The sequence below is a fragment of the Haliotis rufescens genome, unplaced genomic scaffold, assembly GCF_023055435.1.
Source record: "Haliotis rufescens isolate VD_foot unplaced genomic scaffold, xgHalRufe1.0.p SCAF_7, whole genome shotgun sequence".
In the NCBI taxonomy this organism is placed as follows: domain Eukaryota; kingdom Metazoa; phylum Mollusca; class Gastropoda; order Lepetellida; family Haliotidae; genus Haliotis; species Haliotis rufescens.
This window is the reverse complement of record NW_025964361.1, coordinates 14,936,574-14,956,536: the sequence shown is the minus strand read 5'-3', so window position 1 is coordinate 14,956,536 and position 19,963 is coordinate 14,936,574. Positions and strand designations below refer to the sequence as shown.

The 19,963-nt window shown below is 40.0% G+C and overlaps 1 long non-coding RNA gene across 1 annotated transcript in view; it reads left to right on the top strand.

Annotated features, from left to right (window-relative positions):
- Positions 1-852: 852 nt before the first annotated feature.
- Positions 853-19,963, top strand: part of LOC124141839 — a 41,474-nt gene continuing 22,363 nt past the window's right edge. Inside the window, exon 1 of the long non-coding RNA XR_007219117.1 lies at positions 853-1,481. This is a non-coding gene — a long non-coding RNA (uncharacterized LOC124141839). The remainder of the gene's footprint in view (positions 1,482-19,963) is intronic.

Here is a 19,963-nt window from a genome sequence, read left to right as displayed (position 1 = left end):
TAGGCGGTAGCAGGGTTGCAGATTTTCTTTGTAATCAAACAAACCCGTCAATTTGAAAAGGGAGATTGAATAATTTTGGAGTGTATTCAACAATTTCCTTACTGAATTTCAATTGTTTTCTGTGCCGAATGCACCCATTGCAAGAAGGCTGTGATATCGCTGATGCAACGTTAATGTTTCATTCAGGTCACCGTGCAGGCTAGTTATTAACAGTGCGATCCTGCAGACACATCGTCAACACTGAATGTAAACAAAGCTGCAACAAGTGCACATCATATCGTGTATACACACGTGTGCTGCAGGAAATGTACAAAGAATATTTGATTAAGAATTATCACACATTTCGTTTTATTTGTTATAAATATGCACGTACTTGTTTATAGTTATGCACGGTGATACAACTATCCGGTATATATAACATATGGTGAAGTCATTACAATAGAATAGAATACATTATATTATATACAGTATATTATACAATGGACGATGGCAACATTAAATGCACCCACCCCCCCCCCCCCCCAACCCCCCCGACCCCCACCCCACACACACACACACCCTCCCCCACTGTGTTGCAAAACGAATATTTCTTAGAAGTTATTCTTTACTTAAAAGCAGCATGCTTTGTCAGTGTGATTAATCAATAACAAATAAAACACATTGGCCTACAAGTAAACTATCCGAGGTCAGGTAATCCGATGGTTGATAGCTTGAACAGCGATCAATGTCGTCGGGAACGATGGTATGATACACATTAAGCCAGGTCAGACGTTGAAAAGTCCGAAGAATCTAACATCATGATGGGGAATCACAAACGATGTTCGTGAAATAGTTTATTGTTATAAAGCACCAGATATTATACAAGGCCTTTCATGAACACTTACTGAATGCCTCCACACAATGGCATAACTCACGCGTTGCAAGAATATAACCATCCACGACAATGTGAAGTGACATGCAATGACAAGCTGAAGAGGTTCAGGTAGGTCATGTTACTGATCTTCAATCTTAAATGCACTCTCATTGCACAGCTTATTGCTTTCATTCCCGGGGACAGGTGGTGTTTTCGTGAAATTGTCTACCCATGTTGACTTGGTTGTGTGAGGCACATCTGCTATATGATACCGGTATCAACCTACCTCACAGATTATTTTGCAGTTTGTTATCTCAGTGATCCGGAAATTGAAACCCAATTCTGTTTTAAGCGTCCGATGGTGCGCTTCAATAAAATTACAAGAGCGGTGACTTTATCTCGCATGTCACTGAATATGAACAACTGCTTGCTTGGTAAAGTTGACTACTATTGCGTAGAAGTTGTGTCATCCAGGAAGTAGATCTAACCTAAATACCTGGGGTACTCTCATATGATTGGCCGGCTCCTGGGAACTACAGGTGTACCCAGACAGCTGAGGATCAGCAGTTTTATGGATTACCCTTGCCGAAAGGAGACCAACAGAAACCGGTTTGGCGAATCGTGTTTGGTAAGTTATGATTTTTTCACGCATTAAATTACATTTCTACTTAGATTTTATTTTCATGAATTATATAAGCATGCCGTGCAAACACTTTATTCTCTTTAATGGATTTTTCACTAAACGTATTGAACTTGTACAATAATGAAAACCAATATAATGGAAGCAAAATAAGGTTACATTATTATTTCCTAATCTTCGGTCTCGTATTTCATATCAAAGTAGTTGCTTACTTACGCCGCAAGAATGTCATGTAAGCGCATGTGATGACAGCCCCCTTTCAATCACGTGATCCCAGTTCAGAGCCGAGAGATAGCATGACGGCCTGTCCTCATTTCGCCTACACCTCATTTCGCCTACACCCTTATCAAATCAAATTTACAGCTGACTGCACATCAGTCAAATGCTGTGTTACCTCTAAAATAATGAACTGACCCAAAAGAAGGTTAAACAGACAAGACAATCTTGAAGCTTCATACATTGTTTAATAGCTGATATTTACATTATGCAGTAATAATAATAATGACTCATGATTACTGTAGCTTTAGTACATATCAAACGGCATCAAGAAATTGTATTACCGTTTTTCTTCCACTAAGAGTGAGTGAGTATGGTTTTACCCCGCTTTTAGCAATATTCCAGCAATATCACGGCGGGGGACACCAGAAATGGGCTTCACACATTGTACCCATGTCGGGAATCGAACCCGGGTCTTCGGCGTGACGAGCGAACGCTTTAACCACAAGGCTACCCGACCGCCCCTCTTCCGCTAAGAAGCTGTGTCTTTAGTCTTTCAATTCTTTCGTCCCTTTGTCTGTCAACACGAGCTCGGGGTTCAACAGTTCAACAATTGAGCAGACATCTAATTTCCTTTGATTAAACCAATACTAAGAACTAACCAATTTGTAACAATTACCAACAATGTGAGAAGCGATGATAGGCTTCTTTACACCTTCATTATTAAATAAGATTTATTTACTTAACAAGATTTACTTGCACATTCAAAACAACTAAGGATTAACAGAATGACCAAGTCAAACAAGAGTTCTGAGAAGTTGTCATAAGTTGTAAAAACTTCACTTTGAACCTCTATGCCGCTTGGATTAGAAAAGAGCTTGGATTAGTTAACAGCCTGAGATGAACAATGCCCATTCATATAATAGGGGTGAGGCAATTAAACATTTGAATTATTGTAGGCGAAATGAGGTGTAGGCGAAATGAGGTGTAGGCGAAATGAGGTGTAGGCGAAATGAGGTGTAGGCGAAATGAGGTGAAGGCGAAATGAGGTGTAGGCGAAATGAGGTGTAGGCGAAATGAGGTGTAGGCGAAATGAGGGCAAGCCAGCATGACGATGCATACAGATTTAATGGCTCCTGTCAATCCTTCCGTGCATCGTGAAGTCGTTTTAGCTGTCAACTCGATATTTCATAATGCTTTTGACACGCGAGTGTCCTGTTGTGTTAACTGAACTCTGCAGACACACACACACCCTCCCCTCTCCCCCGCATACATCTCCCCGGCAAAAAATAGTAAAATAGTAAATATTTGACACAGTGTTTGTCGACATCCATATAAGATTATACCGAAAATGAATTTGTCATTTCTGCGTGAGAGCCTAGAGCACCGGGGCACACCAACATCACATGCACGTGCAGCATCACGGGCCATAATTGGGCCATAAACACGTTGGGGTTTCATTTGCATGCCATCACAATCTTACAGCAAGTGAAGAGCGATGTATGTTCTGCTCAATAAAGACCGTCTATACATTCCACAGTGTGAATGTTTCATTTGAGCCTTGAGTATTTTTGTAAAGACATCCTAAAGCACATGTGTTTTAGCTATCATTATTTTTAACGATTTCCCCGAGTGCTCTTCACTTCTGACGATGTCCTGTACTTAATATTTCTGTCAAATGTAATATACCAGGAAGCAAATAAGGCACCACTTACCATATAGTTACAATGATATAAAATATCCATGAAAAAGATTGTATACTTTTTAAGACGACATAAAATTATAACATCGTTATTATTTACAATAGTGAAATACCCATGTACAAATATGGAAACCATAGTCGATTATCTAATGAAATATTTTTTAACGTCCAACGCCAGTTAATATTCGACTATCATTTCATTTGCTCCATGTTTTCTTCATCGCATTAAATTAATCTGATATGAATTAGTGATTGTTATCATATGGCGAAATGTACAATGTTCATGTACTAACGTGTTGGCAGCTATCATTGGCACACTGAGCATTTATCAGAAAAGGATCCATGTCACACAGCTTTCCAAGCGATACCTGTCGGTGTTCGGCATATATGATCTTACTGAAGGCCAGGTGATTATTATATAACGTTTTCAAGGTGTACATTTGCGAGCATCGAAATTGGATATTGATGATAATAATTACATTACAACATACAGTAATAAGTATTTCATTCCTCTACTCATTTTTTAATTACTAACATTTTATACAGGAATCTGTCAAACAATAGTGATTCAGTCGATTTACATAAACAGGGATGAAACTGAGTTTCCAGTGTGTCAACAGTAATTTCTGTAGGTAAATTGGGATATGGGCACTATGGGATTGAACCCTTATCAGAGGCTTTACATCGTGATGATTCATGATAAAATGGTAACTACTTATTTGATTCCATACTGATTGTTAGATCAGCGATGTCCTGTTTGTAACTTGTAATGTATGACGCGTAGTTAATCTGCGACACATACTACAGATAGAAGACCTTAATGTATTGCTAACAGTAATACCAGCCCACTCAGAGTTGGACGTTGTCCTATATCGAGCTAAATGCCCATGAAGTTAACCTACAAGTGTATTCGTTTTCAATATAGAACGTGTGGGATATAGAAATGACTTCGAGGCAGTTGTATTAAAAATAACTGAAATGACGGATCTGTCTTTTCTTATCTGAGGTATGTTGAGCAATATTCCATCCATTTCACGACGACTGTCACTCATTACTGAGAATATTGTCTCCATTGGTGGATCGACACATTGCCAGCTATCGACATTTGTACAAGGGTAACACATGAAAACTTGAAAAAAGGATTTTAAATTGAAGGTTTATTCTCACACAACATTTGCAAACATACATGCAAAACTAGTGCTGTTGTGGCTGCTATGTTGGAAATACGGTCTGTTTGCTTCAGGGATCGTATGTTACTACCGTGCATCAGTGTAAGAATAGCTGCTCTTTTCACGATCCTAAACATACACATAAGCGCGTTTCTTGTCCCATGAGTTTGATGCGTTTAAGGTCTTAACATGTTTTGGATTGTGTTTTGTGTTTAACAGCTAAACGTGTTCAGGGTGTGGGAGAGACACGTATTCCCCCAACCTTCCGCCCCCTCGAAATTCATTGTAGGTAATTTAAGAAAGGCGCATTCTTTATGTTTTTTAAGCGTTTATTTTGGATATTGGTATTTAGGGTTAACTTAAAACAAATAGGAGTCTGTCGTACTAATCAGATATACTTACATCACCAGTTTCCCTGTATGACAGAGATACTATTTGTCATACAGCAACAACGTAACACGTTTGTGAATACAACACAAAAAAGACTTCGGTAGGATAGGAACATGCAAGCTCTTAGTTTGTGGTCCTGCACGCTACCAACTCTTCTACGGTGATTGTTGATGCCACAAATGTCAATTATTCTAATCACCATTATCTTGGCTTGGTTTATTCGTACAATGAGTGTGGTTTTACGCCGCCTTTAGAAATACTCCAGCAATATCATGGATCAGGACACCAGAAATGGTCTTCACACATTGTATCCATGTGGAGAATCGAACCCAAGTGTTCGACATGACGAACGGACACTTTAACCACAAGGCTACCTCGCCGCCCCAACTTTTCTCAGCACATTAGGGTTAAACCAACATGTATTTTATTTCAAAACGCACACGATAATGGTTTCCACATGTGCATATACAATGTTATTAAGCGGAAGATCCCTGGCCACGTCATACCAAAATATAATAAAAGATGGTACTTGTTGTTTCCCTGCATGGCGCTATGCGTATACTGTGTCTGAATGCGGTATTCATGTTAAACTGCCGCATGGTATGTTAGTGTGCGAGAACTATGAAACTGGCATAGGTTCGGACGAGTCAAGCAGCTACACACGCACACACGCACACATACGCACACACACGCACACACACACGCACATACACACACACTTGCATACATGTCGCCATACAAGAGTAACAATGTTGAACGCGACGCTAAACCGCGTTTCTCCTCACCCGTTATGACAAAACTATTTAATATGGACCCATATTTAATCAGATGTATGGAGGCCACATTTGAGATCACTTGACCCACAGGGTGTGTTCCTGTCACAACATGTGGACATATAGTGTTACCCATCCCTTGAACAGCTTATGATGAATAGCATGTGAAGCACTGAGGAAATACGGGTTGTTAAGCGTATGAATTAGTTGATTTTTATAAACATAATGTCTAATGTAGCGTTCTCTGAAATCAGTGTCAACGATACACTTTGACATCATGACCATAACAAATTCACAAAATCACAGTTTCTGCGAACCGTTTAAATTAAGGATCTCTTCTGACAGCGGAAACCGGCACAGGATAAAAGGTCACTTGAAACGAGGAAATCAAGTTGGACACATTGATGTCAAAGATGTCATCCTTTGATGTGTTATAGATGACTCGCACCGACTTGTACTGATTCTCCAGCGTGAAAAGACGTATCATTTATTGCCATGCTGTATCTATTAGACCCTTAATAATCGTACTCGTAAAACCGTTTCAACTTCAATTAAGGATATAAATATTTTCGATGCCAAATGTGAAGACTGAAACGTTTAAGGAGCTTTTTTCACAGTGTTTGAACATGTACCCTTTTATTGCTGGCGTCCTTCGGATTGCCTCGTTCATTTAGAAATGTCGGTACCAGTAGAACGGCCCAAACTCAAAAATACCATTCGGCCATCTCCTCATTGTGCATATCGAAATGACGAAACTTTTATTGCCAGCTATCTGACCGACTCTGATTTTGAATAAAGAGAACGTGGCGTTCACATGGGCTGTTACCGATGTGGTGATAAAAAAAACCTATTGACTGGTACAACCATAAACCCACTCTTTGTCGGTTTGGTAATATTCTACCGCGAATTGTCATTTTATGATAAGAAGTTGTGACTTGAAAGGTTGGTACATTGTGTGTACCTGCACGCTAGAGATATTCCAATGATAATACTTTAAACGTTTTATTTCAAATTTGATTTAGGGTTCACTTTGAATCTTTGTCTTCGTATATTGTAGAAACATAAATCGTTTATTACGGTTAGCGCTGGGGCACGCCGAGGTGTTCCTAGAATAAGGTGGCATGGAGTCAGGAACTTAGTAATATGATGCGCAGAAAGAAACGCTCCCCTCTCTTCTCATGTGTTTCTTTATGCATATGGTTCGGATTGGCTGAGCTGAAATTTATTTCGCTCAAGACAACAAGACATAGCTTTTTGAGGGTTAACAGAGGTCATTATATGCACATGCATGAACATACAGGCTGTATCACGTACAATCATCACTTACAACATTTATAGATTTACAGAAAAAATGATAACTTCATCATTGTAAGTGTATGTGTGCGATCAAATTGTTTCACCAGTTTAAACATTGAAGGATTTCTTGTGTAATAATAATAGATCTATTTTGATCTAAATCATTTCACAAATTACGATATAATGACATTCATGTGCTACGCCATTGCGTGTAGACAACAGACATGTCCTTCCAGCTAGTGGTATTTTGGTTCAGAGACGTTTTTCAATGGATTGCCTGTGACAAAAGAATTTAAAATACAGTAGTGGCATGAGGAATTTTGGGGTTTAGTATCTAGGTAGCATTCTGTTTTATTTCATATTTGATAAATTTGTAGATTCTAGAAACTGAGGATCAGCGTGTTATTTTTGTAAGAATTGATCTTCAAGATGTGTCTTAACCACACATTTATATTAAAAGACATTGGTATAGATGGAGGTTGATTTATAAACAAACCCATTGCATCCTGTTTTATTTTCAATTGCTTAGATCCATTAGTTAGAATGATTAATATTGAATTTATCAAGCAATATTTTACAGACAATACATGATATTTTTGACGATTTTCCAGTTATTAGTTTTGTCCAGAAGCAATCACATCACTCATTACACTGATGTAAAGTGGTTTACGTCCCAGTTCTGCATACAACATATAAAATGGAATATTCTTTTTGACAGGTGTTAATTTTCTGCTTTACCAAGGTGAATCTTTTCCATTATAGTGCACATTTAAAAAAAATCTGAACCATAGGTTTACATGAGGATCTGCAGTGCCTATCTAGACGATTCGACCCGTGAAGATCCGGGATAGAATAGGTCTACAGGAACCCATGCATGTACCCCGTAAAGATGCGGGGTAGAAAAGGCTTCAGCAACCCATGCTTGCCGTAAAAGGAGACTATGCTTGTCATAAGAGGCAACTAACGGGATCGGGTGGCCAGGCTCGCTGACTTTGTTGATTCATGTCATGCTCTTGATTTTAATCAGTGGATTGTCTGGTCCAGTCTCGATTATTTACAGACCGCCGTCATATAACTGTAATATTGCTGAGTGCGGCGTTAAACAACAAACATAACACAAACAAAACAGATCTGGACGTGAACACGCTGTGTGATTTCAACTTGTAACTGCTTATTTAAAGCCCAGGTGATTCAGCTTGGTTTATTGCTCAGTGTTAATATATCCTCCAACTCCAGGTTGGTTTTCATTTGTCAGTGCGACTTTATGCACTAGTTCTGTCTGGACATTAATGTTTCTAATCTCAAGTGTGTGAACTCATGCTTACTTTTGACAGTTAGGAGAAGGCTCGTCTGTTGTTGACGTCGGCGGTGTGTAATCGTTAGTTAAGTACCGTGACACGTACCTCCTTGGTCTTTTATTTGACAACGTGTGCTTTTCCGTAAATGACCCACAAGCATACCGTTTTTACCCTTTGATTATATCCTGCCGAGTATTCTCCCCATGTGATAAAAACAACGTAAATTAAGCCGCCACCACCGCCAAATTTAAACCCTGATCACAGGAAGGGCAAATGAAGGACTGGGAGCAAACTATTGCTAATTGCTTACTACATGTGCACGCATTAATGTTTTAGCTTGGTGAATTGTGTCTAGTGTTAACAAATTCTTTAACGTCAGTTGGTTTATCTTTGTCAATGCGCCTTAATACACCAGCTTGTCACGTCTATTGTTATATGTTTTGACAATAACGAGGCGGTTACCTCGTGGGTGAGGCGTTACTCTGGCGTGTGCGGTGTTGTCGTTAGTTAAACACCGTGACAGGGATGTATCACCAATAACAATTCCATCACATTTCATTTCAGATGATTATATAAAGATTAACAAAGGCGACAGGTTTTGTCGTACACCTTGTCGTACACCACTATGACAAGACTCCAGCTTGAATTTCAGAGAGACTCTCGGTGCAATCAAGAAAATAAGTTTGTCCGTTGTTCAAGACAGAATGTCCTTCCGTTGAATTTCACGTCAATTTTCCTTTCAGGTTCATTTTGTTATTGGATCCCTGTGTACATAGTAGCAGTTTATCTAAAAAACAGTACCAGAGGCCACAGGCCCAGGTTACACGTCGAGAAGCACAGAATGAGAAAGTATATAATAAGAAGACAGTCACACTGACATAGCTTGATATATATGTAAACTGATAACATGTTTTAAGATAAGCATAATCATTTAATTTGTGGAGGGTTGGATATTCATTACATTTTACAGGAATGCAATGCTTGATATTCATTACAAATGAGGAAGAAGGGATATTTGTGTTATAGATGGCAGTTTACAGATATTACATAATCTCTCATTCCTAGCTTCTCCAAAAAAACCTGCCAATTTCTATTCGTAGTTTATGAAATCCTGGCAAACTGAACAAGAGCACATCTGTGTTTTAAATACTAGTTGTTGACTATATGGATATATAGTTCGACACTGAAAATAGGTTTAAACAACGAGTAGCCAATGTGTTTGTGCCCTTTACTGATGCAGATTGCCAGTCTTGTTGAAACGAAACTTTTAGTCTACCTAAAAATTCATTTAGAAATATCGTTTCATTTCGAACCATCTGTTCTTAACAAACAAATCCGAATCCATAGACATGTAATAAATGTATGCTTAATCCTATACTACCCATCAAAAGTTTAGACTCACCAGTGTACATGTAGCCACTCACTATACTCAACTGTTCCAAACCAGATAATGCCAAATATTCTAAACGTTTTACAGGTACTGTTAACACATGAACTGATGTGGCGTAAAACCAAATCTGTAACGGTGAAAAGATAAGAGTTTTGAAGTTATTAATTGATAAAACTCAGTGAAATGTCGCATTTTTTTAAACAAAACTTCGCACCAAAACGCAGCTGTTCACATGCACGATAATGCACGTGTTTTAGCAGCAATTTGACGCGGGTTACTCGTGCAATTCATCTTTATAAGGATTGCAGTTGGCTCCTCTGAGTTAGTGGAGAAATTCTTCTTTGATGCAAGCATGGGTAGAGGGAGAAGTCTCCGTATTGAGCAACGACATCAAGCCTTGGCACTGCTACAAGATGGCAGATCACAACGGTATGTTGCCAGACGTCTTGGCGTATCCCAAAAGGCAGTTTCCAACCTCTGGGTACGCTTTCAACAGACCAACTCCGTCCAGGATCGACCCAGGTCGGGTAGGCCAAGGGTAACATCACAGCAAGATGACCGATACGTCTGTTTGGTGGTTCTCAGGGGCAGAAACATTACAGCCACAGCAGCCAATAATGCTTTCCAACAAGCTACAGGACGACGTGTATCTGTATCAACAATACGCCGCCTATTACGTCACTACGGACTGCGGGCACGTCGTCCAGCTGTAAGACCCCCTCTTACACCACGCCACCGTCAGAACAGACTGAATTGGGCAAATGGACATTTACGCTGGGGTCCCCGCATATGGGCAAGGGTACTCTTCTCAGACGAATCAAGGTTCAATCTGCATTTCAACGATGGTCGGATCCCAGTCTACAGACGTCAGGGAGAGCGGTACGCTGACGTTGCTGTTGTGGAGCACGATCGGTTTGGAGGTGGATCCGTTATGGTCTGGGGAGGTATCACCATGACTGGAAGAACTGATTTACTGGTACTGGAAGGAAATCTGACTGGGCAGAGATACAGGGACGAGAAACTCGTTTACACAAGTTGCTAAATGTAAACTTCTATTTCCTAAACAACATGCAGTCACCATATTTCCGCACGGTATAATAACATCTCAACGAACAACTCAAAAGGTAAAAGCTTAAACATTGAAAGCCATCTAAAATTTCCAAATAATACTTGTTTAGCCAGCAAACATACACACATACTGATGACCTACTGAATAAAATAACAGGAAGCGCATTCTACTTGTACGCCATTATGAACTACGTTTATAAAGAAAACGCTCATAACGAACTGGCGGATATAACGAACATATTTTTTGGCCCCGAGCATTTGCTTTATTTATGCTGTAAATATGCTTTATAACGAACTACAGTTTTAACGAAGTAAAATTAGTGGTCCCTTTGAGTTCATTATAACGGTAGTTTACTGCAGAACCAATTTTTCATATTTCGACAATTTACGTTTGTTCTTCTCCATATTTACCGTCAAACTATTCTGAAAACAAACGTCCTTCAGGAAAACAAGCCTCTTCTGTAAACCAAAAACTGTATTAGAGATTAACACAACATCTTCAGCAAACAAAAGAAGAAATAACTGTACAAGTTCAGGATGAAGCTGAATTCCTGGTTCGCCACTAGCTTCGATTTCAAAAGCTAGTTCATTTATAAGAAAGGAAAATAGAAGAGGGCTTAATATACACCCTTGTCGTAAACTCAGTGGACAATCAAAACTTGAGTCCATAGTTATGTTGGGAATAGGCTTGTCAGATGAAGAAAACTTGCACATTGTGCTCCGAACAATTTTGAGTTATTCAGATTTGTAAGTAATATATCTTTTACACATTCATAGTAGTTTCTTTGTTTTAGATTTTATAGTACAACTGTACATGCTTCTGGAATGCCAATACTTTCAAAGCAATGATTCATCATTACAATGACTAAAACAACCCAAAAATATGCCCTCCTCATATCTGAGAAATGTGCACTTTATCGAACCAAGGTTGTGAATTTTGTCTGTTTATACTGTGTTTGCATTTCATACACTGTGCAGCTTGACATATATTGCATTTGTATGAGATGTTACTGCATTATTAATATCAGAAAGAACTTTGTCACAAATGCTGTCAAAGCAATCTAGATATATCAGGTGAAAGTTGATTCCCCCTGAATTCATCGACCTTGACCATGCCTCACTTAAATCTGAAGCCATTACCCTTGCCACGTGGATCCTGTGCTTCGTGACCATCCTCTCAGAGAAGAGCGTGTTTGTCTGTGAGTGAAACGTACATCGTACAGATAAATGATAAAAGACTCTGACCTCGAGCTCATGACACATGTGAACAAAGCTTGAAGTAATAGTGTTGTCGATGACACGTGTACCTACAGCTGAAACAAACGTAAAGCCACCAACACCTGCATCCGAACCACATCTTCCATACATGATATTGAGTTTTAAGTAAATACAGAGCTGCAGCAATGAACGCCCTTATCTGTTTGTTTTCATGTCACACGATGTCAAGTCGTGATGTATTACGGGTATCATGTATATATGAGCAATGGTCCAAACCGACGTGACTTAAAATATCATGTAAACTGTAATCACATTTTGTACCGGTTCTTGCATAAAAATCCCCACATTTACATCGCCAAGCTCTTGGATTATATGAAGTAATGATTCCTGAAAAATATGTATTCCACAATTAGTGGGTTCGTTATTATACCATGAAGAAACTTCTGGGTGTATGTACACACAAGCCATAAGTGTATCCTTATGTGAACAAAACATAGCTTTATCAAACAGTATAAAAATCGTATTCTCAGTACATTTGTGAAACTTGATGAACTTTTGTATGTTCTTTCTCACTTTCTCACTAAAACTAGAATGCCGCCTCATAGTTTTCCTGCACTGGAAACTGTCACTGCTGGCACACCAAAATACACGTGCCAGGTTTCAGTGAGTCCTACAATGTGATGATTTGCTAGAAAGAACAAACAAAACAGTATTGCTTAACTTGGAATACAGTCCATTACCGTTCCAACATTGGGACGTCACGCCGAAGACCCGGGTTCGATTCCCGACCTGGGTACAATGCGTGAAGCCCATTTCTGGTGTCCCCCGCCGTGATATTGCTGGAATATTGCTAAAAGCGGCGTAAAGCCATACTCACTCACTCACTCCAACATTGGGAACTAATACGAGATACTGTCTTGGCGTGACCACGTCCCTTTCTGACCATCCTTCTTATTACGATGAGCTCGTTGTCGAAAGCGTCTGTTTGTATCGCTCTGTACGATTCGCCAGCATCCTTGACGATAAGCTGCCGTTCTTGTAGTAACCGAATTTATTTTCATTTTTCAGTTTCGGTAAAAGTGCTCTTTGTTCCTTTATAAGATCGTTAAAGATCCCATACCCAATGCTTTTCAGTTTATGTCTCAGGCTGACAGCCCATGACTTATCTTCTGGGTATATGAACTTCACTATCTTTGGTTTGGGTGATATTTAACCTGCAGAGACCAGGCGATGTGCTGCTATGATGACATCAGATGTGTGTAGTGAGTCCTCGTCCCCGGCTGCGTCGTTGAGTATATCGCAGACATACTTCTTCCCATATGGGGTGTCTGCTTCTCCTTATCTGACATACCGTAGATGATCACGTTATGTCCCCTGCTATACTGCTGCTGTCTATCCAGTTCACTTGTAAGCGTGTAAATCTGTTGTTGTAAGCCTGATCTATTGTCGGGTTTAACAACTCGGTTACATCGTCAAGGCGATCTCGGCCGTTGGCTACTTCAACAATGTCACACTGTATTATATCCTGCAGATCCTGAATATCATTCATGCCCCCTTTCACTTCACCAACGGTTGTGTTGATGCTCCTTGTCTCCATCGTTAGTTTATGTATTACTTTCTTCATGTCCGTCTTAATTCTTATAATCTTTCCTTTTGATTATCTCTCCCTCTTTCTTCACCTGTAGGCCCTGGGTTCAACATCTCTACATAATGCAACACGACTGGACCAGTAATCTAAGTTACTCGAATCTTAGTTATCTCATTATCTGGGGTGTCATCTTCTTTTGTGCCAGATGATTTTATGTCACAAGATATTTCAATGCTAAGTGTCAGGACTGAGTGTATATTTGAGAATAAAGATTAAAACGTACACACTAGAAATCTGTTATGTATGGTATAATATTATAAGATGAAATAGCAATACCCACAACAATAATTCCTTATCATAGTATTGATCCTCATGTAATCTGCCATTTAAATAAGATTTGTTTTATCTCCAAATATTTACAAGCATATTCCCACGATTATTTACATGACGTACATGGCTAGAAGTTCTTGTGGTGGATATGCCCAGGTCGGAAAGAAGCTGGTTCTCCTGTACCTCTTCCATCAGGTCACCAGGGAGGTCTACATAACGGTTAACTTGTTTAAAACTGACAAAATCAGGATTAGTTCTTGTCCTTGCATTTAGTCTCCTAACAGCATAACACTATGGTTCAATATAAATTCCAGGCGGCCTATTCACGAAGCTGTCTTAGCGCCAAGATTGACGTAAAGGAGTCGAAATGAAAAAAATCTTAGCAAGTTTATTCTCGAAGCTGTCTTAAATGTATAACATTCTCAAGTTACAATATGATTGCGTATGTGACTACAATCTGAACTCACTAAGACCCTCACTCACTCTAGCATACAATACAAAACCCTATTGGTATTAATGATTTGTTTTAGACATTTAGATTTTGAAAACGAATCATGTTCATATGTGAACGGCTCATGGTAAGACAAGTATCTATAAAAGCGTAAAATAAATTCGCTAATATGTTCATATCCTCTTTATATTACCATTGGTTTCAAGATGTCAATATCGTCAGCAGCGAATGGGTACCCAGTAGATTGTGACTGAAAATCCAACAGGCAGCTCATACTACTGATCCTCTTCATTGGCCTGTACATGCACTTGAGAGAGGTGTTAACTTGTGGCCTATTATCTAGCCTCTGCTGTCAAGCAGCAGCCTTTCTTGACGCATGCATTGGCAAAGCCCACTCATGTTTGCCCTGGTACTTTAGTGTTGCCGGTGGGATCTGGGTGTAATAGAGTACCTGGTGCACCTCCAGGAAGGGGAAAAAGGGGTATTCCCCGTGAACGCCCCTAGTTTACGCTTCTATTGTCATCACTGTACTTCATGTCAGGTCACCTTACTGTAATTAAGGAAACCGTGCCAACTTTGGAATGAACCCATATGACTTTGAAGCGGTGGCTAGCGGCACAGCTAGACATGTCATTGTAAGCTATAGCATGATCTATAAGCTTGCCGTAATAATTATTTCTGAAACTATCCATCTTAGCCCGGGACAACACAATAGCACGAACTATGTAAAGTGTTTCTATGTTGTGTTGTATGTAAGACAATGGGTCGTTTTACTAGATAAGATAAATGTGTAATTCTCACGTGTTCAATGTGATATATAAATAACCAGAGAAACTGATGTAATGTTTGATCAGGCTTCGACAAATACAGGATAAGATAGCCATATCTTAAATGTCAACCACATCCACTTCACATGATAACCCCACTTGGATTAAGTGCAAATGACACGATCACGTGATCTGTTAGCATTCTAGTCGTACAATGAGGTAGCTATGCAGGAATGAAGACACAAATGTGAATCTTGACTGGAGATGCGCCAATACATGTGTATACTACGATGTATCATATGAAGGTACCATAATGAAGGCAACACAAGGAAAAGAACTAGATTTAAGTTTAACAGTTTTTCGGTGAAGCAATTTGTAAAAGAAATCAGTCCTGGCTTTCATACATATTTGTATTGGGGTGAAAAAGAAACTTTATTGTAGCCACACCTCAACCTTTCCTCCACCATCCTCAATGGGAACTGAAAATAAATAGAAATGTCACCGCTAGGTTAGAACAAGACAAACATAGAGAATGCTGGAGACAATTTGAGTTTATACATTTTGAATTTGATAAAAAGCCCTGCCCTGTATATGCCAGTTTAGCTCATTTGTTTATAAATTACAACCAGGGTTGTTCATCTAGTTCTATAAAATTCCAAAATTCTCATTAAAACCCGGTGTTAGTATATACCGCGTTCTTACAGATGGGCAATTAGGCCAGCTTAGAACTGTGCCGAAAAGGGGTCATAGTTAGTGACAAAGTTAAAATAAATATTACGCATGTTCAAATAAAGGCTACAAATACATAGTTTTCCTCAAAAGGAACTGATGAAATAACACCCCATAGAGATGATATATCTTTTTTCATCGCAACCTGTTGCATATTTGCACTTCTACCAAGACATTTCTAGGAATCGGCAAGTCATTTCTTGGCAATCAATATGACTTCTCCCATTGTAGGGCTGACAGGTTTTGGAAAAAAAATGACAGAGGACCTGCTGAACTACTATATTACTCCAAGAAACTTTACTATAAATTAAACAACATGATGTAGTTATTTAGTTATAAAGTATCAGTTGGTTTGAAATAACTCCCCAGCAGTAACACATATATATGTATCTCTCATTCCAAAACTTCGACCAGACTGAACTTGACTTCCTTCCCTTACTCTTTAATGCCTAAGGCTGCCAAAATAGTTGTTCACGGTGACAGTGCTATATACAAATTGCATGAATCCAGAGGATAGTCCCGACCTGTATTTATGCTCAACATAAGCCTGCATATTTACAGGTACAAATGAGCCTGAACTATGGTTGAACACGGCCGTTGTTTAGTTAACGACGAGCCGGCCCAGCTCGACATGAGAGATTATTCGGACACAGGGGTTAGTCATGTTTTACTGAATTGTAAATGTTTTCAAACAGATTTCATCCCGGTTGATGAGTTGTTGTGCCAAAATGATTGCACCAGTGAGTGACAACAACCATCTGACAATATTCAGATGTCGAACCTATACAGCCATCGGCAGCCATTGTTACATGCATCGATGCGACAGATCGATGTTTTCATGAGTAAGTTTTGTCTTAAAATGTATGCTATTTTTGTAGTGTTGAATTAGATACCTGATTGTAATCTTATTTTGACCAATCAGAATGAGGCATTCTTCAGGGTCAATTAAATATGCATATTTCAATACATATTCATGAAGACGTTAAGGTCGCGATTCACAATCTGAACGTGCGCGGGGCACCATTTGAATGTTGACGTGCTTGTTGGGAGTATGATACTCACGTGCTTATTAACGTGAACAGCACACAATTACTGTTTAGCTATCAGACACAGTATACTGAAACCGAGTCGACCCGTCCTTGTTAAGCCCCTTAATGCTGAGCGCCAGGCAGGGTAACAACAAGTACATTCTTTTGGTATGACGCGGGTGGGGATCGAATCTCCGGCCGGCCGCTCTACCACTAGACCACGGATGCGGTATAAGGGGATTACAAAATAACAACTACGCAAAACCGCGTTTTGATGAAAATCAACGTCCGTCATCAACGTCTGACATCCGGCCTCGACGTCCAGCAAAACGCCTGATCTTGCTACCGTCAGGCACGCCTAGTTTGGTGTGGACCGAGGTTCTGTAGACGTCTGGACAGCTCTGGTGGCCATGCAAGGGTCTACACACGTCCAGGAGAACGTTTTAACGACGCTTGCGTTACTCAATGTCGTCAGTTTGTGGGTGGACCTGTGATGGTATGGGGTGGCATTACAACTCATGGGAGGACACAACACATCATCGTTAACGGCAATTTGAATGGCGTTCGCTTCAGGGGCGACATCGTTCGAGATCATGTTCTACCCTTTGTGCAAATGCAGGGAGGTAACGCCACGTTGCAGCAGGATAATGCCTGCCCACAGGTTGCACGTGTTGTAACATACCTTTTGAGGTAGCATAACATTGATGCTAGGGCTGGGACGAGTCCAAATTTACCTGGGTACCCGACCACCATTACCCGTCCCTACTCGGGTACCCACTGAAGGTCTCAAGAGTTTGGAACGAAATGTCTGATTGGGAATTGTTTTACCGCAGCCCTGGAAAAAACAAACTATTGAGATACATGTATCAAACGATCAGATCATGCGTACACGGAAGTTGACTGAAGCTTTATCTCTACTCACACATATACAGGTCAAATGAATGTGTTCATCGTCAGAAAGAAATGCGAACTATAGCGACTTGAAGCGTAACCACCGAGCTATAGTGTGTTGTTGTCATTAAACAATATATCACGTGACTAACCACGGGTCCTGGTAGTCCTGTGGGTACCCGGATCCTACTCAGGAACCACCCGACCCGAGTTACCCGTCCCAGCCCTAATTTCTGCACTGTCATTGTCGGCTGTTTCTCCAGATTTCTCCCATAAATAACTTATCTGGTATGAGATGCATCGAGCCCTACGACAGGACCAGAATCAGCCGATAACACTAGCTCAGATGGGTCTTTCCTGGGCTGACATTTGGAATACCGTTGCCCAGGTTGTATTCATTTTTCTGGGGTTTTCGATGATCCGCCGCTGCCTTGCCTGTTTCAACGCATATGGTGGTCACACCCGAGATATGCTTTCGTTAATTGACGTCTTACACCGTCCCTCCTTTAGTGTGTGTCGCTCTGCCTCCTGTCACCATATCCGATGTTGTTATTTTCAATAACGTAACACATTTATAGCTTTACACAGTTTCTTCATTCGCTAGTATACATAGCTGTGTACACTGCTTCCGGATCTTCGTTGCGACTTTCGACTTCTTTAAATGTTATCACACAAAAATAAAGACCAAATTCGTTTCGGCCAAAACGACCAACTGTGCATTATGGATTACATGCCTCATGTATTAACAATCATGTAGGCGTCCGAAATTAGATTGCCTTTTATATTCTACTCTTTTGTACACTATCGTGTTTCCTTCTTTGTAAAACCAAGGTTGTTCTATCTGTACACTATTCGTGAACTCAGTTGCACGTGATACTGTGCATGACATAATGTCGCAGTTCAGTCAGCGGTCGGTGTATAGGTGGATGGTAGACTGTTCCCGACTCTTGACAATGCAAACAGCCCTGGCCCTGCCCCAAAAGTCAAGTTCGAAATTGGCTCTGATCACACAGCGGTGACCGAACACTAAGGCCTCTAGCCCTCAACAGTCAACTTGGGTTGTGCTCTCATAACAGCTGAGACTGCAGTTGGCATCCACAATTATCTGTTGATCGGGGTAATAATGTCAGGTGCTTTCAGCAAAGATCGTGGTGAGTTTTGCAATTCATTCATTCATTCATTCATTCATTCACTAAATCATTCATTCACTAAATCATTCATTAATTTACATTGCGGATCAAGTGAATATCAACTTTTAATGTGAATTATACACGAACTACGGCTTTTCGACTGGACTGGCTTTTCTGTTCTTTAAATGGCGTAAACATCGAAGGACTACTTTCATTTGAGATGATAAACGGGATAGGGTTTCTGAATACATGTACAGATCTGCAAGGTGGCAGTCACTGCATCTGTGGACAATACTATCGAGATTTATAGACTTTAACCAGGGGATCATGAATCCCCGTATTTTATTTATGACTTCTCGAGTTAACCAGGAATCAATACAGTGTGGGAACGTACATATCCGATGAGGATATGCCAGTATTTAGGGCAGGTGTTTCACTGATCTTCAAGAGGTTATCCCGGTATTGAAGGCAGGTGTTTCACTGATCTTCATGAGGATATGCCAGTATTGAAGGCAGGTGTTTCAGTGATCTTCATGAGGATATCCCAGTATTTAGGGCACGTGTTTCACTGATCTTCATAATTATATCCCAGTATTTAGAGCATGTGTTTCATTGATCTTCATGTGGATATGCCAGTATTTAGGGCAGGTGTTTTACTGATCTTCATAAAGATATTCCAGTATTAAAGGCAGGTGTTTCAATGATCTTCACGAGGTTATTCCGGTATTTAGGGCAGGTGTTTAAGTGATCTTCTTAATGATATCCTAGTGTTTAGGGAAAGTGTTCCACTGATCTTGTTGAGGATATGCCAGTATTTAGGGCAGGTGTTTCACTCATTTTCATGAGGATATGTCAGTATTTAGGGCAGGTGTTTTACTGATCTCTTAGACGTTATCCCGATATTGAAGACAGATGTTTCACTGATCTTCATGAGGATATGTCAGTATTTAGGGCAGGTGCTTACTGATCTTCAAGACGTTATCCCGGTATTGAAGGCAGGTGTTTTTCACTGATCTTCATGAGGATATCCCAGTAT